At 37.9% G+C, this 18662-nt stretch overlaps 1 protein-coding gene and 1 long non-coding RNA gene across 4 annotated transcripts in view; one reads left to right on the top strand and one right to left on the bottom strand.

Annotated features, from left to right (window-relative positions):
* TENM1 (teneurin transmembrane protein 1) overlaps positions 1–18662 on the bottom strand; it is an 895307-nt gene that overhangs the window by 514975 nt on the left and 361670 nt on the right. For all 3 annotated transcript variants that reach the window (XM_035325181.1, XM_035325182.1, XM_035325183.1), the window contains one exon: positions 10969–11073. The gene's annotated coding sequence lies outside the window, so the exon portion shown is untranslated. The remainder of the gene's footprint in view (positions 1–10968; positions 11074–18662) is intronic.
* Positions 3993–17473, top strand: LOC118166340. The gene is made up of 3 exons (XR_004750457.1): positions 3993–4222; positions 5091–5137; positions 17417–17473. It is a non-coding gene; the product is annotated as an uncharacterized LOC118166340 (long non-coding RNA).

The raw sequence follows: 18662 nt of genomic DNA, 5'->3' as shown, positions 1-18662 counted from the left end.
AAGCCCTCGACAGCAGCCTCACATCCTCCTGCCCGCGGCTGCCTTGGGCACTCTCTCCTTACCATGCTCACAACGTGCAAGCTACGAGGCAGGAGCAGGGCCACTCCCCAGTTTCTGCTCTTCACTCGGGGTTTGCTGTCATACCCGCAGAAATCCAAGCAAAGATTGCATTGTTCCTGTGATGCTCCCTGAAAAGCTGCGTGGGGGAGCATTGCTAACACAGTAAACACAGGGGGACAAATCCCCTTTCTGAATTACGCTGTCTCCAAAATGGCTGGATCAGACCCTAGACTCCCCATTAGAAGTATTCACAATAGGAAAAAGGGATTTTCCTGTGTTTTCAAGACAGATGTGTATGCCCAGGATAAACAGATCTATCCAAATGATTCTGAGAATTACCATATCATTTTGTTTATAGTAATCATTTTTAAATCTTTCTTAGTTTCAAGACACAGGATACAAAATTCAGTGATGATACAGGCCCGCACCATTTTTAAGTACTTGCGTAAATGTACATGAGATATAAAACCATATAGCAGATCTCTTTCACAAAGAGCTTATCATCCAACAAGTTAGGATAGAGATTCAGCGAGAGCATGTGAACGTGTAAGGGAGATTATGATGGCTCTGGGAAATATCCCAGAGTGTAGGGACAGAAAATGGTAAAGAGAAAGCTGTTAGAGAAGTATGGAATTATATAAGAAAAGAGGCGTATCTTAAAAGATGAAAACCTAATTGGAGAAAATAGGCAAAAGGTAAGTAGGGTAGATTAAATTAGCTAAGAGAGAAAGACAAATTATGTCAGGACTTTGGAAGATACTTTAACTGCTGGAATCTGATGCAGTCAAATGCAGAACCCCTTCCGAAGAAAAACTAATCATGTCTGGAGTTGTGGGAATGAAAGATTTCTTATCAGATCTCTACAAAACAATTGTCAAGCAAGGTGAAAGATGGGGAAAGAATAAAGAAGAGGCAGAATTTACCTGTATTAGAGAATGAAAACCATAAGGTTCATGTAAAAATGGGCAGGAAGAAAAATCAGGTAGTATGTGAAGCCTGGAAGGGGAATAATAAGAGCAGCCATCAGTGGAAATCAAGGAAGAGGCAACTGAAAAATCCAGAGAAAACATAATGAGAAGACCAATTTTGAAAACATAGCTGTGTAGTCACATATTTACTTTTGAACTGTTTCTTTTCTTCATTGTTTCTTTTTTTAATCTTGTTTTTAAAGTAGCCTACCAGTATGGTCTCCAAGTGTTAAAGAAAAAGCATCACTTGTACGAAAGAACTGAGTCTCTCATTTCTGAAGTCTCTCAGATTTTTTATTATTATTATTTCAACAACTACCTTCCTGCATTAAAATATACCATCAATATCTAATTGATAATGTATTACGTCTCATCTGTCTTTATCTCTACTTGTTCCAGGCAGAGACAGAGAAAACAATACCACACCTATAAAGAATGTTTTATCTACATGTACCCTCTCCTCCTCCATTTCATTCGTTAGAGTGAAAATTTTTGTGCTATTCTCCGCAAATACACGTTGTATTGTACAAAATTGATACTTTAGCCTTTTTCATATTCTCTTTAGGATAACGCGAGTCTAGTGTCTCTGCAGATACATTATGAAATGATTGATTCTGCAAGAGCATTTCTTTGTACTTTTGAATGTTTTAATGATACAAAAATTAATTGAGTTTGGAAATTTCCATCCTTTTCTCCCTCCTCTCTCTGTGGGGAATATGTAATATTTTTTATTAAAAAAAAAGCAATCACATTTCAGCCATTAGTGTTCTCACTGAAATTGCAAAGCATCACGCTAAAGGTGCCAGCACCCCTTTGACAGACATATAAGAGCACCTACTCACTAGTGCAATGCACAAAGTTAGTGATTATATATACTGAAGTGATTGAGACAATGACTCTAATGGAGGAAAGAAATCTTGATTAATAACAAGTGCCGCTAAGAGAACAGATTGTTTTATGAGGAATGATTCACAACGAAAGTAGCAATAGGATATGTCCTTCTCTACTGGCTGAGAAGTGGCAAGAATAAAAATGCAGACGCCTGAATATCAGTAACATTTTTTTCTAGAAAGTTTTCTAAAATAAGTTTCTAGAATACAATTTCTCCTCTCCTTAATTCACAGGCTACAGATGTATCAGAACATGTATTACTTGCTTATATGTTTCTGGAAAGCTCTTCTATGTGCAGCTCTGTGCTCCTGCTTTCATGGTTTGTACTTAATGCATGCGAAACTAAAAAACATGCAAGGTGATACCAGAAATCACTGCACCTGTATTTTAAATTAGCATACTGTTTCCATAAATTAAATATCACACAATCTCTGAACTATGGAGGTTGGCAGGGACCTCTGAGTCCCTCTGGTCCAACCCCTGCTCCAACAGGTCCACCCAACGCAGGGTGCCCAGGACCACAGCCAGACAGCTTCTGAAGATCTCCAAGGAGGAGACCTCACAGCATCTCTGGGCCACCTGTGCCAGGGCTCCATCACTCACAGAATAAAGAATCACTTCCTGATGTCCAGGAGGAACCACCTGTTTCATTTTGTGCCCATTGCCTCCTGTGCTGTCACTGCGACCTACTGAAAAGAGCCTTGCTCTGTCCTCTTTGCACCTTCCTTCAAGTGTTTGCATGCAACAGAAGCATCCCAACTACTTTTCCAAAACGTAACAGAGCAGGTGGGCTGTACACGTGTGCACACAGCATAAGCTGTGACAACCACCAGTCAGTCTGCGGTCTGGCATCACCAACAGCAGACAATGAAAAAACATCTGAGCCGCTAGTGTGCAGTTCTGGATATGGACCTAATCAACCCATTCCATTGCTTTTATATATATATATATATATATATATATCGATTTATACTTGGTAGAGTAGAATCATGATAGGCAGAATTACTTATTTGGTGCATAATTTTTTTTCTAATAGTCTCTACAGAACGAACAGATCTGCTTTCTTAAGAACTACAATCCCAGCCTCTGTAGTAACAAAACTGACCAAATATATACATATATATATATATACATTCTGAAAAGATCAAGATTATTTGCTCCACAGCAAATTGTTTCAGATACAATATCAGCATACAGAAGCTTGAGAAACTTAATTTGTGGGGAAAAAAATCTGAATGCAAATAAATAATTAGCCCCACCCTACTGATTGATAGTGTTAAAAGAGCATCATTTGCAGACCAATACCTTGTAGGGACAGCACTAGTTTTATGTTAAGAGCACAGGAAACAGCTGAAGTTAATGATGGAATATTAAAGAATTTGGTAAACAGACTGCAATTAGCACATTTCTGATGCATTAGGCTTTGCTCTGCAGAGCACTCGAACACTCTGGCTCTGAATCAGCAGAACACTTAAGTGTCTTAACAGTATAATTATACCAATAAGTATAAAAGTCATTCCTCCATTGATTTTAGTGGTATGACTCAAATCTAGGCACATGCTCACTCTAAGTACTTTCCTGCATAGTGACCTTTACTGTCCATCTAAGCAGGAGTGTACTTTTAATTCTGTTTGTAGCTACTCCTGACTTCAAACAGGAGCTGTACACATCCCACCGACATCTCTACATTTTACTTTGAAAACAAGGTAATAGGAGTCTTTCCACTGCTCTTTAAAACAGGGCTTCCTGCTGCTGTAATACAACAGACCAGTAAGCTCAATAGAATGGAAATAGGAATTGGGCAAAATCCATATTGATGACACTGTATTATTAATAAATTACCTTCTGTGAACTTTCCATGAATTATTAAAGCAAATAAATCCTATTTTCAAGTGTTATAGATACTAGATAATTTATAAATATAGGATCACTGAATTATAATTCAATCTTTTCCCTGATCTCTGTATTTCCATTTCCAAATTGCTTTTAAAATGTCCATGTGGTATTATTGGTGATAGCTGTTTATATATGAATTGGATTTCTCCTGCTTCAATGCACTGCCGTCAAGCCCAACACAAGCCTGATGCACTGCAGGCACCACAAATGGCTAGTTACGTATCCTGAATGTGTGCTCTGCAATGAAGTGGTTCTTTGCATCACCCTTTCCAAGAGGACAAACACATCCCCTTCTACACCAACACTCTGAGTTATTCCTGTCCCCCACACCTGGGAGGGCAATGAGAAGGGAAGGGCAGGTAAAATGTGAATGTGTCTGTCAAGTACTCAAAGCACAACTTTCACTGGTAAGTAACCTTTCTTTCTTCTACAAGTTCACTCCTGCATTCTAACAGCTGACGGCTCCCAGCAGCTCTCCTGCCATCAGAGCTCTGGAAGAGGATCTCAGAGTGCTCAGAGTATGCAATGATTGCAGCGCAGCCCTGCCTAAGCGAAGCTGGGGGTGGCGCAGCACTGAGCAAAGGCATGGCTAAGTGTCCAGCATGCTGATGTCCGGGAGCTGTTGCCTGAACTCTGGTAAAAGGCACTGTGAGAGGCTTGAAATTCTCCACTCCTGCTTGTACAACCTGCCTGCACGTACACAGAAATCCACTGGACAGATGCTGTGCGGAAACCACAGATTTTGTACATCCCACTAATGGAAACTAAGAGCCTAGATGACTGTAGTGGGTCTGGACCTGTGCAGCTGAAAGCCTTGCTGATACCTGGGATGTAAGATAAAACATCTTCCCAAGGGGATTCTGGAGATGTCAGGGAGAGCAATCACCTGACATCTCAGATTTACCCAAGTCTCTGGCCCTAGCCTTCTTGATACTGTATGAAGGAGCCACTCTGCTAAAACAGTATCAAAATTTCCAGTATTACTACCTTGAAATGTGTTTCATGTTGAAAACATAATGTAAAACCTCCTTAAATGAAGGAATAGAAAATACAGGATCTCTTTGGCTTCTAAGCCTACAGCGAGCTTAATGGAAAATACTGAGCATTGGAATGATCTATTTTTATTCCAGCAAACACAATTTCTCTTTTCTGCCTGCTGTGTTTCAGATACAAATCAAAATAAATCTGCAGTAATTAAATTAAGAGCTTACACATGCTGTTTTGGTTTGTTTTTGTATTTTTTTTTTCCATACTTGATACCTCTATATTTTTCAGCTGAATTTAACACGTGTACCACAGAGGACAGTACCACCAAGACAGAGGTATGTTAGCACCATTTATATTTTCCCACCTCCACACATCCTGACCTGTAGCAGCTATTCTTTTAAGTAGAGAGCTTCTGGAGTTCAAAAACAGAAATAAAACCATATACAAAACCACCACAATATTGTGAGATTACTGCAGCTCTAGTTTTAAGATTTGGAAGAATGCCTAACAAGTATTAGGATGAGATCAGTCTACTTAAATAGTTTTATCTAAATCTCTGGAGGCAGAACTTGAGAATACCATGCTAACACAAAGCTAAATATCCAAGAGAATCTCCAAATAATTTCTCTGAGAACAGAGAAGAGTTGTAGCAGAGGTTGCTGCAACCACAGAGAAATGATCAGAATATTAATTCTGATGTTATCTTTTTTATTCCTTAGCTCTTAACAAAATAAAATGATCACTAAAAGACATTAAGCTTTTATATGTAGTTTCAAGTGAAGTTGAACTTGGACTGCAATCTTTTAGTGAGTGCATGCTGTGGAGGAACAGACCAAACGCTGCACTCACTGCCTCACTGCCATGACCCCAGGGTGCAGCAAGGCTGAGGTGTGCACAAAGGCTCAGAGCAGCAGATATTGAAACAACCATCTTGTGGCAAGCCCGTGCTAGGACTGCACCAGTGTTAAGAGGCATCTTTGAGCTCTCGAGCCTAAAATGTTCTGAGTTCCTCTAGCGGTGTGTTATTTGTAGCCTTGCTGTGCACTGACAGCCTAAGAGGACAATTCCATGCTGGGTCCCTTTTAAACAAGGCAGCATTCAACAACCACAGCAATGTTCAAGTAGTCTGGGGGACTACTGTTTGGTGCTACAGGCCCCGCTTGTGCTGGAAAACATTAACCAACCAGCCAGAAGATAAAAAGAACAGGATGTGAACACTTTTGTGGAAGTCGAAATGAGATATGCTAAGCAGAAGGCATTATATATTTAATCATTTATTGACTTTTGATGCCTATGAAATACATCACAGAATCACAAAATATACTCACATGATCCTTCTAATACCAACAGGAGCACACACTACTTATTATACATATAGAAATGGTAAATAATGATCATCTTTATCTATTCCAAAAGACACTTTATCTGTAAAATTATGGCATACAGGCAAGAAAATAAAAATATATGAATACCCTAAGCATCTCTGGTCCTTGGTCAGCATTGATATCTTCTGAATTATTCATTTTATCTTTCCTGTTACTGATTCACTGGTTTATAAAACATATTGGAAGAAGTAAGAAACATTTCTACCACATACGTGCTTTTGCTAGCCTAAACTCAGATAGATGATTAAGCTAAGTTAATACATCAGTGATTTCTAAAATGAGACTTCAAAGATAGTAAAATAATTTGAATTGCATAAGGGTACATTTTTCTTAAAGGACAGAACTCTGGATGATTGCAAGCAACTGTCTCCATGGTGAATTACTGAGAAATTGCACTGCTGGAATTCTATAGCAACTTCTATTTTAATTATTATTATTATTATTATTATTTTAAATGTACATAATTAAAGGAGTAATGGCATTTCACTGCTTGATAGTTCCAGTTCTAAGAACCGTTTTAATTCTCTATTTAGTGTTTTGTTATTATAAGTAACAACAAGGAGGATATAAGATCATGGTTCAGAAGACACGGTAGATGTGCACGTGATTTACAGTGCCAGGCAAGGTGAAACATGTTGCCTTGGCATTATGGATTGCCATTGATAACAAATGGAGTTTTTGTTGGACACAAGAATAAAGGATAAAGCTTACAATTGTCTACTTTGCTACCTCAAAAACTTACACCAACTATACACATATCCTGGAACTACTATGACACATATTGCTAGCACATTTGTAGCCTGTCGATGGTGGAATGAGGTTCCAGTAAGACAAGTTAATGAGACTTGCCAGGCACTTTCAGAAAATGGATAATTCATCAGCTCTGTCCTACGTTAAGCCATCTTGGCTAGGAGCGGTAAATACAGATTAACAGTTTTATATTAATAGACAGAGGTCACTGTAAAAATTGAAAACAATATATAATGCAGCAAGGAACACTGCACTTAATATATTTTACTCAGAACAGGGGAAAAAGAAACTAAGAAAGAAAGAAACAGCCTGTCAAACACAGCTAAGGCTTTGCTATTTGTAGTTTGAGCAGCTGTTTATTCCTCCTCATCTTTAATTCACAATTATTTGTCTAGGCTTTCTATAGTGTAAAAGAGATTGAACATCAAACACAATCACTGCAAGAAAGTTTCTATATATAGGCAAGGTGACCACTGTCATTAGAAAAATGATTTTATTCTCAGGAAGTTCAATGAACTTTTATTTCCTCTCCAGTTAGTGGCTTTCTTTCCTTTTCTTCAGATTCTGTTAAAATTTACATCAAGTTAATAAAGAGCTCAGGATGGACCAGAGCCCTGACTGAAGAATCAAAACTTTGACTCAAAAAGATGACTCCAGACCTGGGAAGCTGCAACTCATGAACATTTTTGGAAACAAAACTTTTCAGATGTCCAAGAAGGTCTGCAGAAAACAGCCCAGCACAGTTAGTTTCCTCTGGTTAGTTTCCTATGGTTAGTTTCCTCTGCCATAGTGCAGCCGTTATCCATTTTTATCTCAGTTTACAGGTTTCTAGGACTGATTGCTCAGGAGCTTACTGCAACACTTTATTAATGTTTGTAAATGGCTTTCACAACCTTAAACGAAAGTGAATAGAACAGTATTGTTGCAAAGTATTTTTCATTGATTGCCTGGAGAGTCCCAGCAGTTTCCTATTTCACTACAGCAATATTAATAGAGAGTCTCTGATATAAGAACCAGTAGAGATGAATGTTTAAGATCCTCAGAGTGAACCATCCACTATATGGAGGAGAACCCTCAAGCATTTCAAACAGCATTATATCTGAAATAGAAAGTGCAGAAAATGCTTTATCTTTTATAGCTTGTAAATCCAAATGCATCTTGAAAATTTGAATACTTTAAAGATGCATTATACAAGTTATCCAGTAAACCTCGTTTCATCTTGAAGGCCTGTAATACTATCAAGACTTGGCAATGGCTAGGAGCCATGCGTTGACATACGTTGCACCCTCTTAAGGGCTTTGCTGCAGAACCCTTCCCTGATTGTACAAGCTAACAGGAATTAATAAAATAGCAATGTAAGACATGGCTTATAAGAGAGATGTCTAATCATATGCCTAGTATAGCTAATAACAGAGATGTCGTCCATGGTATAATTGTTACTGTTCAATAAGAACAATAAGCTGTCCCATAAGTAAAATAAATGCTTTTCTCTATTTACAGTTGAAACTGCAAATGTAATAAAGCATAAAGTACACAATGCCTAGCAACCATACATACAACAATGCTTTTTGGGCTTAAGCATAAAAGCTATAAACTGAAAATAAATGTTCCTATTGCTGCAAGATTGAGTCCCTGGTTTTGATTTCAAATATTAGCATCTTACAAAGAAACAGGCACACAAGCAGGAAGGCTGTCTGATTTCCAGAGTGGAACCCTGCATTCACAAGTTTTCTCCTTTGAGGATATTCCCATCTTTAAAACATTTCTCTAAGCTTGGCACATTAATTAGGTCTGTCTCTTTCATAGACTGTCTTGGAGGAGCTTACTAAGTGGCCTTCCCCCAGGGCATATTAAAAATCTTCTTTTTTTCCCCTCTGCACAGCCATGTATTTTCACTAGAATCTCAGGAAAGTAATATTCTTTCAAAACTTCCAATTAATAACAGTCATTGGACTTAAAAAAAAATAAAAATAAAAATTATCAGGTAAGGGATAGAAGCACCCAGCCATCTCACTCAAATATATGTTACTGTAATCGTATGAGCCTTTTTTTTCATTAGAAACCACAACAAAACTTTGACCATTTTCAGTACTGATACGAGCACCAATTAAAAAGCATACACAGATAGCATATAATTCATTTCAGGTGCCAGTTCAGCATACCATCTTTTTAAAACACCAGCCATAGTCATCATCATAAGGTTTTTAAGTTGTTAACATACCTCAGCATCAGGGCTCTGAAGAAGCAGGAAGTTTCTCAATATGTAAAAGTTAGTTTATTAAACAAGAAAAAGTATTGAAGAATCTCTAAGGCATTAAATTTGAGATATCTATCTACTGAAAGAACAGATTTGAAATACAATTATAAGACACCAAAAAGAAAGGTGAAGACTTACAGATGGATCAAGAGAACTTTTTTCAAATTCCATCAAGAATGGTTTGATTTTTTTTTTAAATGGACCCTGTCTGTAACTGGTTCTATATATGGACCCCATTTTCCTTCCACGAACAGTGCTAAAAATTCATTTTTAATTATAGAAATGTTTTTGTTTCTTAGTATTTTCCAGTCTCAAGACCAATACCATGAGAGCTGTTTTGTAGCTACTGAGCAAATGGATTACTCAAATTCTGTAAGATCAAATATTAGTCAAAATGGGTTTCTGCGACCGTCCCCAGCTTTTAGCAGAAATTATATCCAGGATGCACAATGCAGAATGCAATTGTGCTGTAAGACACAGTTGCAGTAAGATGGGATTCAGAAACCATGAGATTATTTGGCAAACCTACAAAGATTTACACACAGCATGTACAACAATCTACATATCTTAGAGTAGTTTCTGATAACAATTGCACAGAAAATATTTTAGGAATGCTCGTAACAGCCAGTTATATATATTATCAACTCTATGTCTGGAAGTACAACTGTCCCTCAGTGAACATGCTTTAAAAACTACACCTACTAAAACCAACTTTACTTATGGCTGACAGCATGCTCTGACGATGCCAGTGAGATTTTTCCAAGCTAATGATATCCTTTATACAGCTAGAAAATAAACATTATAAATGTTTTTCCTGAGAGAGACTGTAGGTAACACACATGCTCAACAATCCTAGACCAAATGCATGATATTGTATTTTGAAAAGCAGAGAAGCCAACAGGCTTTCTAGACTGCTGGTTTTCATGAGACTGTTGAGTAGCCACCGAGCCTGAAATGTCCCAGCTAGGATGACTTTTAACCTGGCCCATGGCAGAAATCTGAGAATGCAGAAAGGACTGAATGGGGAAAATGGAAGTGAGATCCTGATATTCTCTTTTGTTAAACATCAGCAGTTACTACAGAGGTGGCCACTGCAGGCTGTACTTTCCACACTCAAAAAAGGCTCATGTTTTTCAGCCTATGTCTCCCTTACATCCTTATTCCATCATGGCTAATTAAATCATTGTACTACTCCTCTCTGTGTCGTGTCACCTCTAGTTCTGCCTGTCTTGTTGTATATTACTGCAATCCCAATGACATAGCACAAGTCAGTTCCAGGTACTTCAGAAAGATCCATTATCAACAACAAAGGACATTGTAGCTCTAGGTGCTGAAATGGGAAAGTCTTTTAATACAGCAGCCAATATCTATGCATATCTGGAGAACATAAATCTGTACTGACCTCAAACTGAATTTTAAATAACTTCAGAAATGTTAATTACATTCATAAGTTTAGCATCAAGATATCAAACAATCTTTTAAAGGACTCCACAGTGCAGAGGGTTGCATTCAGCAGTTCCAGAGCTCCTGTTCCTTTCAGCCATCCATATCCTGTGGCCACATCAACAGTAAACCTCTCAAACAAACCACCCAACCTCCGGCACATGCAAGAACATATTGGTAGTTACAGACCCTTAGTATTAAGATGCTTAACATGAACCCATTTAGCTCTCAACAATTTTTTTTAATGTCATTGATTCTGGATTTTTTTAAAGCTACTTTCTGTTCCTTTGACAGATGTGCTATGCTGCATTTCATTACTTTCTCTCCTTACCTCGTTCTTCTTTTGTTTTAGGTAAGTGATGAGGCTTTCGGAAAAGATTAAGCACTGGCAGGCAAAGCAATGGCCCAAACACAGTTTTAATTGGAACCTCAAATCCTGTGGAAAAAATAAGAAATCAAACCATTAATAATTTAACTTTACTAGCAGAGTGAGTCCCTGTATCCTGTTTTAGGCAGCTTTTAAAGTATTTCTTCGTATTTGATTTCAACAGGTACAAAATGTATTAGTCAAATCACATTAGAAATAAAATCAAGATCTCAGTGAGGTGTGCACAGCTGCTTAGAAGTGCTACCCCTGGTAGTTCTCATTTAGGCGTGTAGTCTACCGAGTACTAGTAATATGTCAGAATTTACTTAAGCCTCAAGTCTGAAAAGAAAGCTTTCTTCTCTAACATCTAAAAATCTTCCCATTATTGTATAACATATATAGTATTTTACTATGCTGCTACAATACACTCTTTGCCCCGTGAATGCTTGACAGAGTGCAACCATTATATAGCAATATAACTCAAATGCAACCAAGACATAATGCTAAACAATTCAAGCTTCAAGAGAAAAGGTAGTGAAAGAAATTTCATTTCTCTTGAGATTGGCAAAGGCTCTAAACATAAATACCTCCATAAAAGTAAATCATAAAAGCAATTTTTTTACAGAGTCAGAGGTTATGTTTTGCAGTATTGGGCAAGCGGCAACCAAACAGCCAACAAAATGAAACAACTTGGCATATGAGCAGCTTATTTTTAAAAATGAGATGTTCTTGCATTAATAATTTTTCATCAAGTATATGTTAGAAAAAAATCACACACTTCACAAAACACCTTTAAACTTTTTATTTTATTTTATTTTTCTGAGAAATTCATTTTGTATTTTAAAAGACCGTAGGCCAGGTTCTTATAGAGAGAAACTGGCATTGATCCAATGATTTTCGTGGACCAGCCGTAATTTGTACATTTTCAAAGGCACATCAAGGGAGGAGGTGGAGTTTCAGTTTCTTACTAGGCTGTAATGGACAGCAAGCATAAATAAAATTAATTTGGGATCAAAACTGAATTTATGGACCATGAACCTCAGCCACACCAGGCTGCTGGAATTCAAAAGGCATTTTGTAAAAGGCAACTGGTTATCATCAGGTGTGTTCAATTACATTATTACCATTATTCAGTGCAGTAAATATATCTAAAGCCTGTGTAGAAAGTGGCATTTGGAGCTGTTGTAAGACCATGTACTCACAAAAGCACCGTTCAAAATGATAGTTTGGATGAGTAGTGCTTTTATTTTTTATTGTTTGTTAATTGAGGGTTGCAGGCTCTCAGGGTGGGGTGCGTGTATTGAAGTCTAAATTGATGCTTATAACTAGAACAGGTGGCAATTTAACAATTTTATTATTTTTGTAATTAAAATTTCTTTTCTGGACAATAAATTTGTTCAGAAATGTCAAACATTTCTCTGAATACTCATCAGTAGGGTTTCTTCAAGCAGAGGGAATTTCTGGTCATGAGGGTAAGAGATATAGAAAACCACAGTTCAAGTCTCTAGCCTCACCAGTTTTGGAGAAACCTTAAAATCTTTCCCTAAATAATGTTCTTCTTCCTGAATCCTACTCAGGATCCAAGTCCACATAAGTCCAAAGCTTTGGTCCACAGTCTTACTATGTAGTCTACAGTTTTCTTTCAAAAGAGTGCCTACCCAAAGACAACACCACATGTACGTGATAATCTGCTTGCAGCACTCTTTGGGATTGAAAGCAGTTGCAGTTGCCTTGCACGGCACAGAGATTAGGTTTTGTCCTAACAGAACCTGCAAGGACAAGGCTACATCTCCCTGCATCATACTCATCTGCCCGTTATGTCCTCCCAGAATGCAGAAGCCGAGATCACAGCACCGATGAACCACAGAGGCTGTGCAAGAGCCAGTGCAGACCAAGCACAGCTGACAAAGCATGGTTTATAACCTTGGCACTCAAGCAAATCTGAACACAGTGGTTCAGATGAGTCTGTATCACGTTCTCCAATATTTCTGGTTGCTCCTGAGGTGTCAAGGCCTTTTCCACCACCCAGGTTTGTCAACCTCTCCTCACTCGGCTATGTAACAAGGAACAGATGGATGTTATCGCATGATTAGGTGCAAAGTCAGATGAAACTGACTCAGTGAAAGTTGCCATGGGTGCTGGGAATTAATTTTAACCTAAAGAGATGGAACCAAAGCAGAGGCAGGCTACGCCATCAGCTTCACACCAAAAGTTCTGCTATTCATAGACTTGCAGATTTCTAATGTTCCACAGCTGGGAAGCAACTGATGTTCAACACCAGCAATTTAGCTCTAGAAATTTTTAGAGGTTTATGAAACCACTTTTTCTCCAGAAATTCAGAAATGAGTTTGAGGGGAAAACAGGACATTTCTTCCTGAAAACAATTTTAAGTCTAAATATCACTCATTCACTTTCTTCTCTATCAATAAATAATTTTCAACACAACTACTGGGCTTTTCTACATACATTTCAAAGATACCTTGAACTGCAAGCTCTCCAAGCAGCATAGCTCCTTTTAGCAAAAAAAAATGAACATTTAAGTCAGCCATTCAATAAATAGCCGTTCAAAGGCATTACTAATGTTTCACAGGAGGCAATTTTAGAGCCTGGTGTTCTAAATGAGGCCCAGGTACTAAGTCTCTGCCTAATTTAAAGAATGTATTTATTTGTCTGTGGAGCTATAAAAATAACAGATACAAAAATAACAACCACAATAGCCATCATTATAGTTTCGTAGCCAAGCCTGCCAGAAACAAGAAAGGACAATATCTTATCTCGAGCAGTAAAAACAGGACAGCATGGCAGTTTGTCCCCCTCTGGAAATGTGAGAGCCCCCAGGGCATTCAGATTGTGTACTGCACGTGAGGCACAAGAACGCTTTGGCTGGGATCCATGAGAAGGATAATTGAACAAAAAAATAAACAAAATTATTGAATAGTTTGACTATAAACAAACTAATTGATGCTTCAGGCATAGGAAATTCAATAAAGTGGTGAAGCATACAGTAAAACAAATCTCACAGCGGTCTTCAAATTAATTCACATTCACAGAAATATCATAAAGATAACTTTAAGAGAGCGGAATTAATTCCATCTGACTAACAAACTCCATTTATTTAGCGAATAACCACATTGCTTAATGTTCTGCCAGCACGTCCTTTACTGTTCCACCAGTTGTACATGTCCACTTGCTCTTATTTTACATCAACCAGATTTTCAGTATTTGGAAGAGGGCCATGCCTCACCAAATCATGATGTGCTATAATATTAAATTTCTTATAAGTTTGCTTTACCATGATGAATATGTGCTTGGAATGTAACAAGAGAAGAAATGCCAGCATCTCCTCCACAGCATGTGTTTGTGTAAGAATATACTTGAAAGAAGTATGTGAGAGCCTGACATGTCCTTGGGGTATGATTAAAAGCTTGTAAAAGAAAATATTTCAAAAAAGACAGCTCTGACTTTAGCTACCACTGGGGACAAGGGATCTTTCACCTAAAACATGTCATTCATAGGTACAGCTGAAATCATACAGAGGACATATTTTAAATCCAGGTGATTTAGATAGAAACCCCAAGCCAGAAACACCCAGTGGGTGACAAAAATGACACAAGCTTTAACTGTAGTTTCATTTTTCATAGTAATAGTGAGCCAAACTTGCTCACTTCAAATTGATAAGCCTAAATGATAAAGAAAACTACTATTTTTGGGGAAAAAAGTCCAGAATAAGGGAGAGAAAACTCCATGTAAAACATGATTCTTTAGCGGAGAGGACATTTCCCTAGGTTGTGCTCTATCAGATGCCACATTTGGGCCACACTAACTCAGCTCTGTAGGAAAGGACTGAATTTATTCAAAGCTATTGAGATTTGTAACATATATGTTTTAAGTAAAGCTGACTTTTAATTGGGTCTATTTCATTAAAGATATTATTTCCTGTGCTTCAGAGTCTGTTCCACTTTTGTGAATCCCCTTATTTCTTTTCTGACAGCAAGACAATTAACCGAGTACAGAGACAAATCTAGCTGTAACTCACAGTATTTCTTATATGTAATACAGAAACAATTTACACGAGCTCTCATCTCATCCAAAGTTCTTATCAACAATTTCTTTAAAAAAATAAAAAATAAAAAAATAGATTGATCAAAGAGGAAAATCCTACTATCTGAAACATGAAACATCCCTCTGTGTTGATCAAGTCCAGTTCCAGTCTAGATTTTTCTTCTGCATGGATTATTCAGTATCCTAGAAGTTCAAGACTGAAGTTAACATTTTCCAATTCTGCACACTGATCCTCTTTCTCTCCTATGTGTGATAGATGGTGTCTAACAAAGAGCATAGACTACAGCCTCAGCAGGAGCATGGGGTGCTGGCAGGGGCTCAGACCCCGAACCCCTAACCACTGCCAACCAGCTACACTGAGGATTGTCAGCTTGCAAGAATTTAGTGTCTTTGAGACCTTTATCTTTCCATGAAATTCACTCCAAAATAGTGTCAGAAGTAACCAGGGAAAAACAGATGGGTATAAAGCATAAACCCAGTCTCCTTAGTAATAGGGACCAGAACTGCATTGCATAAGAGACATTTTCCAACTGGAATGAGTAAACTACAAGACCGACCAGAAAACTGCATTGAACTGTGTACTGAGATACTGGGAATGGATGATTCCTGCTGCTCCCCAGCCGTAATAATGTAAGAAGGTTTAAATTTGAATCAAAGGTCCCAGATGCTTTAACTTAACATTGAACAGTCATCTCCTTGTATAACTAATTATACATCAGGAAACTTGGTATTTATTCTCAGAGCGATACTTGCTGTTCCTATAAACCAACTCCTAGCTTCCATTTAGCGCCTGCTAGCCGGGGTTTTGTTTTGGTGTTCTGTGTGTTTTGTTTTTCTCTTTTTGAATGTTGAATTGTGTAAACAGATACAAAAGAAAACAGGAGATTTGTTTTATGCTTCCTTTTGTATGTTTATCTTTTGAAATTAGCTATAATAGTGCCTTTGTATTAATAACAAGCCCATTAGTGACAGACAACAGCAATTAGGAGATAGCTTCTTTGTCTTTATCAAGCACGGATGTCAGCTGAGAATACACAGAGTGGTTCAAATTGCATTCTCTAGTGTGGAGGGTGTCATAATTTTGACAAGGCAAAATATGCAGGGTTTCCTGACAGAAATGAAAGCTCCAAATACTGTCTTTCTCCAGCTGAGGGAAGATGTTTACAGACAACAAATTTAACACTAATAAAGCAGTTAAACCTCTGAAGGCATTTTTCTAACCCATGAATTCCTGATCTGCTACACTCAGACATCCTCTCTCTTTAAGCATCTTTTTAATTTGTACTGAAATCTTCTGTGCCCTATTCTAGCCCATAATAGGTCCGTCTGTGGATTGTCTTTAAGGCCTACTAGATCGCTGTGCTTGAAGGTCTTTCTTCTCTGTGCCACACTATTAAGATTTCCTATTGGTTTTCCAGCCTAGATGGAAAATCAGCCTCTTGGAACAGACCACGTTCTGGATGCTTATTCCTGAAAAAACATCATTTTTGGTTTTTGAACACCAAAACTTTTTTTAATAACATGTGAAGAGCTGACTGAAAGCGGGCTTTCTGCACTGAGAGACATGAAAAGGGCTGCTCTTTTCTGTTTCCCATTCAATGTGCTTATGTCCTTCTTTCTTAGAAATATTTTCAATCTTACTACTATCAGTAAAACACCTGCTTTCAATAATAACCATTTAATTCAGATTTTGCTTAGTCTGCTTCCGGAAAATAATTTTCCAACAAATAAATTGATCTTATTAGTTACTCATCCCACTCCGTTATTTGCTGTTATGACAATTTAAACACACAGTTATGCTGGTTCCCTACCCAAAACGTCTCAGCATTAGCATGTAATTACTTAGTTAAGCTTCTAATTCATTTGTTGTTAGTTTTGTTCCTTTGAATAGTTCCTCATTAAGTTATTGCACGGAGCTGTGTTTGCAGAGCAAAACAGAAAAATACGAGCTCTTTATTGCATTCTTTCAATAACCCCTTTTTATCTTTAAACTACTCAATTAGCATATTAATTAGATGTAGTACTCACGATTCTACAATTAACTGTGGGCATCACATTCTACTGATTTCGAGTAATGCCAGCTGTACTTCTATCCTAACATCTTCACTTAACTTTGCTCAGATGACAAGCTACAATACTAGATGTTTTCATTTTGAAACACATCTTATTATCCAAGTGGATTGTTTTTGGACTTTGTCAAAATTTTCCAGTCCTAACAAATAAACATCAGGCTCATTAATTAGCTGAGAAATGAAACCCAACTGACCTCAAAGCTAAAAGCTTACTCCTTTTCTATTTTTACTAGCTTCTACTTTTTATTTCTATTATATCTTTTATTTTGACGTTTCAGGCCCAACTGCTTCTCCTCACAACTTCCACAATTCCAACACAACTAACATCTTCACAGACCAGCAACACCTTTGAATGAGAATAACTATTTGTGAACCAAATCCAGAATATTTTCTACTCTGATGCAGACTGCTGCTGAGGGACATTTGGGCATTACCAAAATCTCACTGAGAGCACCCACCATCACTGCCAAGGCTGGTTTATCTTTCCTACTTCGGTTATTAACATTATACCCAGCATAGCTGGAATTACTCCAAGAAATGCAATAAAACTGAAGTTTTTACCTTTCTATGCCACGACTTAATAGCTGAAAATGGAGAAAGCATGTCAGCAGCTATTCTGCACCTCCTGCAACTACGCACACTTGAGATACTGGATATCAGCATGTAGATGTGGGTGCAAGAGAACCAAGGAGCACAAACCCTCTCCTGGCACTACCCTGCCAATGAATTGTGTCCACTCTGTTGTCTGAGAGCAGTTCCAGACCTGCCTGAGTGATAAATAAACAAACAAGTAAATAATGCTGCCCAAAACAGCCAGTGCAGACGCACAACATTTCTGGTCTGTTAATCATGCCTTGTCCTGCAGTGATTTTTGGAAATTACTCTTCCATAAATGGCTGCAAAGTTGCTGCCTCATGACAGTGTTCTGATCAGGAGAAAGGACAGCTGCTGCATGGCACCAAGTAGGGTGACTGCAGTCCTGGTTAGCCCCTTCAGGAGCTGTACAAAACAGAACGGGGGAAGAACAACTACATCCCTCATCCCAAACTGTGACTTCCAAATGAGGCTCAGCTGGGAATGGATGCCCCAGCTGGGGCTATTTTTTAATATAAAAAAGCTCAGTAATAAATTCATAATGGAAAAAAAAATCTAATTTACAGCAAAATACAAATGTTCTGTGTTTCTGGGGTGAGAACACCATGGTTTCGTCCACATGGTCAAAATACTTCTGACAACCAATAAATATCTGATGACAATTTCAGTGTAAGTGTTCACACTTGCCGAGTAAAATTCATCTACTAGAGCCGCAAGGTCACACTTGCTGTAGCTAAATATTTTACAATGCAAAGAATTCATATAAATGCAACATTCTGGTTGCGTGAAACTACGGTAGCTGAGATCTATCTTTTCACATGAACTCAAAGGGACACAAACATTTATGGCAGAAGTCTGATAGCCTGAACACAACACACCTATCTAAATAGTTATAAACCAACTCCAGCTAGAATATTACAAGATTGAGGA

Source organism: Oxyura jamaicensis, chromosome 4, assembly GCF_011077185.1.
Source record: "Oxyura jamaicensis isolate SHBP4307 breed ruddy duck chromosome 4, BPBGC_Ojam_1.0, whole genome shotgun sequence".
NCBI lineage: Eukaryota > Metazoa > Chordata > Aves > Anseriformes > Anatidae > Oxyura > Oxyura jamaicensis.
This window is presented reverse-complemented; position numbering and strand designations above follow the sequence as displayed.